The sequence below is a fragment of the Pteronotus mesoamericanus genome, unplaced genomic scaffold, assembly GCF_021234165.1.
Source record: "Pteronotus mesoamericanus isolate MK-2021 breed Mesoamerican mustached bat unplaced genomic scaffold, CSHL_Meso_final scaffold_651, whole genome shotgun sequence".
Taxonomy (NCBI): domain Eukaryota; kingdom Metazoa; phylum Chordata; class Mammalia; order Chiroptera; family Mormoopidae; genus Pteronotus; species Pteronotus mesoamericanus.
The window spans coordinates 7,072,775-7,079,669 of NW_026555325.1; the positions used below are offsets into that span (position 1 = coordinate 7,072,775).

Below are 6,895 nucleotides of genomic sequence, written 5' to 3' on the forward strand. Positions count from 1 at the left end.
TTAATAGAATTTAACTGTTAAAATAGGAAAAGGTCAATTTGGAATAAAATTATTTAAAATAAGCTACATTAAGAGAGTCAGAAAAACTTTAGTAATAAAAATAATTATGAAACATTTTTCTGGCAGTAAGTGGGAGAGCGGAGACACCAAAATCTCCTGTTTGTCTAGATCATAAGCAACCTGGGGACAAGATTTGACTGTATCGTGTTCACATTTACAGTTGCCTTAATTAGCAGGTTTGGCCTACTGATATTTGTTCAGTGAAATTAATGCAAGCCTCAACAACATCAATGCAATCGTTTTACGAACCTCTAACGCCTTGAGCCCCTGGTTTTCTTCATTCTAAAATTTGTTCTGCTCTGACATTTGGCTCTCAGTTTGTCATACCCCTCTTTTCCCTGTCTGTGACCTGTCTTATCTGGACATTGAATGTCATTTTCTATCTTCTAATCCCCAAGATATGTCTTCCTTCAGTGTTCTTCTGGCCTAATTTCCAGGAAGGTATTTTACCATACAAAACTGACCTTCAAATCTATGCAGCAGAGCCTTTGTTTTTCCTCTATTGACTGAAGGCAGGAGGAAAAAAAATTCTAGCCTGTCAGCTCTTTGCTATCCTTTATAGATTTCAATTACTTATAACTTTAACTGTCTAAATTTGAAGCCATGCCTTCAACTCTGGATTTCAAAAAATGTAAGCAAGTGTCCAGAGTTATTTAACACATGGGGACAGTTTATTAAAATATCAACTTTTGATAGTATAAACATGTAACAATTTTATTTATGCAAATTTGGCTATGTAACAAGTTCCATAATATCTTAGTTTGTATTACGTTTATAGTCATTTCTTAGTAATTAGAAGAGTTTTATTTCAGTATTTAATCTACTCTCCGGTTTTTTTAAGTCACATTAAACTAGATTCAAACATTTTTCTCCTTTCTGCCATCCCAGGTAAATTCTGTAGTGGCGTTAGTATTTTGAAGAAGGAGCAGGGAGAGGGAAGATCTGCCAGGATCACTATTTACAGACTCACCTCCTTCCTTTTCCAATGGTAGTTATTCTTGTTGGATGGAGGAATAGAGAGGGGAAATGAGAGAATGTTTCTTGACTTCACTGAGAAAGGTGGCAATCGGGCTAAGCTGATTATTGTTATATTTTTGGAAAACTGAAACTGGCTACATTGCTATCTATCTAGCATTTAACCTAAATGTTACCTTCCTAGGAAAGGACACATTGGATATTAAGAATTCCTTGCAATGTTGTTTAATGCCACTATTTCCTAATGTCAGAAATGAAGCCCTGATACTCCAATGTTGTACATTTCCTACCAGTATCAACAATTATTAGAGCCTCTGACTGATAAACTCCCTTCTGTCTGTTCAGCAGGCATTACCAAATGGTGAAAGCCAAGCAGCTCTACTCAGTTCTCTCTTCCTTAGTTCTTCCATTTCCTTCTAAGTCTCTCCATCTGCCTGGGTAGTGCAGGAGAGCAATGCAAGGCATGCAGCCTAAGAAGACAGACATTGAAAAACAAATTCTTTCTCCTTTGTTTTGGAGCACTCTTAAGAAGTGATTCCATTGGCTTTAGGAAAGGGAATGCTTTTCTCTAATAACATTCATAGCCTTCCCCAGAGTTCATCTCATTTCACATTTCTTTTTTATTATATCATCATCTCTGCTTGGGTCATACTTTTGGGAAAACAATAAAAATCCTACTCAATGTCAGTAAGAAGTACAATTGACATTCTGAGTTTCTACACCTCCCCTCAAGGGAAACATGGTAAAGAAGACCCACCAGGCAAGAGCTAGAGGAATTTGACCTGTGCTGAACCTGACAGATCTTTTCAGTTCAACCAATTCAGGAAGACTGGCAGAGATCTACAGAAGTGTGGCCAAAAAGCAGTCAAAGCAACAAGCAATCGTGGGAGAAAATTGTCAAAGTTTGATTCAGGGTAAGCTGATTCCTATGAAATGTAAAAAGAAAGTTCATTGCTTAGGAGATTATATACGCGCACACACACACACACACACACACACACACAGAATATACATATATATAGCAACTTAAAAATAAATACAAACTCATAAATTTGTTTTGAGTAGATCTGAATGTTCATATATATAAAGTATTTCTTGGACACAGCAAATTAAGCTTGATATTATCGGGGTATGAATGGTAAACAAACAAAAAACTAAGAGCCTGAAATAAATCTTTTTGACATGCCCTAACTAACTGGAATTTCCATACACAAGGCTTCTAGATCTTTCACAGAGGGAGATGGAAGGTTGTAGGGATTCTCGTATGAGATCTGAACCATGAGCTGGATTTGTACCACTTGCAATTAAGTTTAGGTGTCATGGTTTGCTACAGCTACTTGTGCTACAAACATCTCCCACCATATAGAGTGGAAAGAATACTGCACTAATCTGTCATTATTTTTAGGGATGTTTTTCCTACTGTGGATGTGAATAACTATATGGGATAACTCCTCAGCAAGAGTGTTATAAATTCAGCTGACAGAGAATAGATCATATCATCAGGAAGTATAGGACCCTGGGTGGGGTGAGAAGGATAGAGTAAGGAGGAGTTTCTCTTCTTTGTCAAACAAAGGTGGGAAGGAGAGGTGGGGTTAGAATAAAGGTGGGGAGAAGAGGGTACACACATGTGCTAGGGAGCAGTGCATCTACTGCAAAGTGTTGAAACTCCAGTGGGGTGAGAACCACACCGGTGCCTGCAGAGGGTGGCAACAGTATTGAATGTCAGTGGCACAGAGGGGTGTTGATCACAGAAATAAATGTTAGGTAGGAATAATTGAAACTGGGTTTCCCTAAAGAAGGAAGTTACAAATATGGAAAGGAAATATACTAGTGTGAGTTCTATGATATTATATCAAATTAAAAATGTTGGTGAATCCATAGTCTTCAATATTAAAAAAAAACAAATATAAGAAGAAATAAGGATATAAATGTGTGAGTATTTATATGTGTGTGTTGTAGCTATTTCTACTGAGAAAGCCTGAAAGCAGAAATATCCCAATAGTAATAATCCAGATCTTGGTTTCTAAATTCATTTCTTCCCTAAAATATTCAGATCTCCTAGGAGAAAAGTCTAATTCCAGAGATAGGGCAGAAAAAGACAACTCAACAGTAAATGGCTCAAACAATGACAGATATGCCAAAAGAACATGGAAGGCAGCGTAAGGGTTTCGACTAGTCATATCTGGGACAATTGGGCACATGATATATAATGATGTCAAAGAATCATAGCCCACTGACTATAAAAGGAAACCTTGTTTCATAATGATGTACAAAAATAAAAAGATAAGATAGATTGCAAGTCTGTATAGTGGAAAAGTATGGTAGACACCACTTTAATTAAGTGATCATGTTTAACCAAACATTAACCAAAGTTAATGTTTTTAGTGATAGGACAAATTGAAATTATGGGCAATCTAATAAGAGACAGTGAGAACACAATATTACTTTGGTAATATTTCTAAAATATACAACTTGAATTTAATTGTGAGTAAAACTCAGACAAACTCAAATAGAGGGACATTTGGAAAGTATTTGGCCTGTATCTATGAAGATGAAATGTTATAAAAGCCAAGAAAAGATTCAGAAATGGTTTCATAAAGAACAGAACTAAAAGGTGAAAGTTACACCCAGATTCTGGTTTGGGTTCTTGTGCCATAAAGAACATTTCTGGAATAGCTGGTAAAATGTGGTAGCTTAAATTCCACTTTATCCTGTAAATGGTAGAAATATGTCAATGTTAATTTCTCAATTTTGATGGTTGTATTGTGCTCTGTAAAAAACATGATCTTGTTTTAACTACACACTGAAGTATTTGGGAGGGGTGGAACATCATGTAAACAATTTTTCAAATGGTAAAGGTAATTTTCTTGTTCATAATTGCAATTTCTCTATAACTTGAGATTGTTTCAAAAGATTAAAGAACACAAATTTAAAAAAATAAATGGAATGCATTTTCAACATATGCTGATGTAAGTGAGAAAAGGAAGAGGTATTTGATATTTTTTCCCCTAAATTACAGAAAAATTACTAAGTTTTGGGCCTGATTGCTTTAGAAACTATCTGCAATTCTTACTTACCATGTGAAATTGAACAAATTTACTTTAGGTCTCAGTTTTCTTCATGTGGCATGTAACATCAATCCTTACACTCTTTTTACATCAGTTCCTGTATTTGAGCTAGGAGGTTCAAAGTGGTTGTTTGTGAAGATATTTTGTAGGCTATATAAATAAAAGTGTCATAGAAAAGTCACCTATTAGGTGGTAACATGAAGAAGCTGGGCTCAGCTCTTACTGTATGAGTCTTTAGCAAAATTCCTGCTGTGTTTCTTCGAAGTCAATCATTTTAATTCTGAGTTGATTGCCCCTTCTTTTGGCCTGACATAGATCAAAATCTATAGCTGTGTGTATGGCTCAACAGAGTGTTTAAGTTTGAATCGATGGTATTCCTTCTATCTCCATGCACTATGGTGCCTAAATCTTACTGTCAGATATTTTTTGCACACATTCAGCCAAGAAGAGCTATATTTCTACAACCATTTGCTTCACAACAGGTGAGCTAAGGTCAGAACTTTTTCCTGGAAATTCCATCCTAACTTTGAAATTAAGGACACTTATACTTGGTATCAATAAAGAACAGGCAATGTTCTTTTTTTAAAATTTTTTTATTTTACAGTGCTTAACTCTCTGAAGTAAATTTCATACAGCAGGACTTTTTGTTTGTACACAGAGTACTATTTCTAACCACTTAAAAGATTAAGAACTTAAAATCCAGAGAGACCATCGGTTTGTTTTAGGAAACTCAGAGTCAGACAGGAGTCTATAATCTCTCTGATATTTGAATGAACTATACAACAATGGTCTAACTGTGAACACTGACTTTGATATGGAATTTGTTTCCACCTTGATGCTAAAAAGGCGTGTGTGTCAAAGGATGTGGTACTCTCTTAATTGAGTAACAAATACACATTTTAAAACGGATTTCAACTGAAGTCTTTTGGCACTGTTTTGTGTATATGTATTTATGTGTCAAACTGTTAACTTTTAACCAGAACCAGTAACAGCATCATCTTGAGTCTTATTAGAGACTGAGGAAAAATAAGTAATATTCTGTTGGGAAACGCCTTGTCTGGTTTCAGGAACTGTAACCCCACCGACAGGCAGGAGGGCCCCAATGCTAGAAATAATCAGGGAAACCTTGCAATCTATCTTATCTTTTATTTTTGTACATCCTTACGAAACAAGGTTTCCTTTTATAGTCAGTGGGCTATGATTCTTTGACATCATTATATATCGTGTGCCAAATTGTCCCAGATTTGACTAGTCAAAGACCTTTATTCTGCCTTCCATGTTCTTTTGGCATATCTATCATTGTTTGAGCCGTTTACTGTTTTGAGTTGTCTTTTTCTGCCCTATCTCTGGAATTAGACTTTTCTCCTAGGAGATCTGAATATTTTAGGGAAGAATAGAATTTAGACATAACCTGTCCCCCATGGCGGGGACTCTGTCCCTGTCACCTTGCTTGGCCCTGTGATGATTGCTTGTTGACGATGGGTAAGACCCTTTGATGGAAGGGGCCACCTAAGCCAGACATCAGCCAGTATGGGCAGCAGACAAAGAGTGGGGGGACACAGAGAAAGGACAGAAAGGCCCGCACCCTTCAGCTCGGCTTGGGTGTGGCCAGAGTCCTCATTCTATTTGAAAGCTGTCTCCTTGTCTTGTGAACCTCGTCAACCACTGATGTCAGATAGGAAAGGTGAAATGGCCAGTCAACCCCCTGAATATGTGGAACCTAAGCTGACTTCTCTTGAGCCAAGTGAGAACATCCTCGGGGCTCATGTTTACTCTGGCCCTACCAAAGTCCTGGAGCTTCATCATGAGAAGCAGAAAGCTTCAAACCCATTAGTATCTCAGAGTAGGTTAGAGCTGTTTAAGGCGGCCATGTCTAGGATTCTGAAGCTCAAAACACAGATGCAGGAGAAACAGAAAGCTGTTCTGAATGAGAAAAAGCAGGCCCAAAAAGGGGACTCAAAGAATATTGTGCAAATGGAGCAGGAATTGCAGGACTTACAGTCACAACTTTATGCAGAGCAGGCCCAGCAGCAGGCCAGAGTGGAGCAGCCAGAGAAGACTTTGCAGGAGGAGCAGCAGTATCTCCAGGGTTAGCAAAAAGGTCAAGGAGAAGAGGACCTGAAGCAAAAGAGGACCTGAAGCAACAGCTGGCCCATACTCTGCAGGAGCATCGGGCTCTAATGGAAGAGCTAACTTGCAGCAGGAAGGACTTTGAAACCATCCTTCAAGCCAAGAACAAAGACTTGGAGCAGACCAAGGAAGAGAAGGAGAAGGCACAAGCACGGAAGGAGGAAGTTCTTAGGCACATGAATGATGTGCTAGAGAATGAGCTCCAGTGTATTATTTGCTTAGAATACTTCATTGAGGCTGTTACCTTGAACTGTGCCCATAGTTTCTGCTCCTTCTGTATCAATGAACAGATGAAGCATACGGTAGAATGCCACATTTTTCAGAAGGACATCAAGTCCAAAATCCCCTCCCTGGTTCTGGACAATTGCATTAGTAAGATGGTAGGTAATCTGAGTTCAGAAGTAAAAGAACAATGAATTGACTTAATTAAAGGACGAAAAGCAAAGAGGCTATTGTGAAGACTGTGCTGCAAGGGCCTTTAAAAGACTGCTAGGCAATGGAAGCTTGGGGTGGTCTGGGGGATTCTCCATGGACCGACCTTGGGCTGCGCTGAGACGGAGCGTGGAAGAACCGCGTGGGACAGAGTCTGAGTTGGGAACCTCTCCATCACAAGCCTCCCACGCAGGCCAGCCCCGCTGCCATCATTGCTTAAAGGAGAGTAG

The 6,895-nt window shown here is 38.4% G+C and overlaps 1 pseudogene; it reads left to right on the forward strand.

Moving 5' to 3' along the window:
• Positions 1 to 5,581: 5,581 nt before the first annotated feature.
• Positions 5,582 to 6,691, forward strand: LOC129061770 (E3 ubiquitin-protein ligase RNF8-like; annotated as a pseudogene).
• The last annotated feature ends 204 nt before the right edge of the window (positions 6,692 to 6,895 follow it).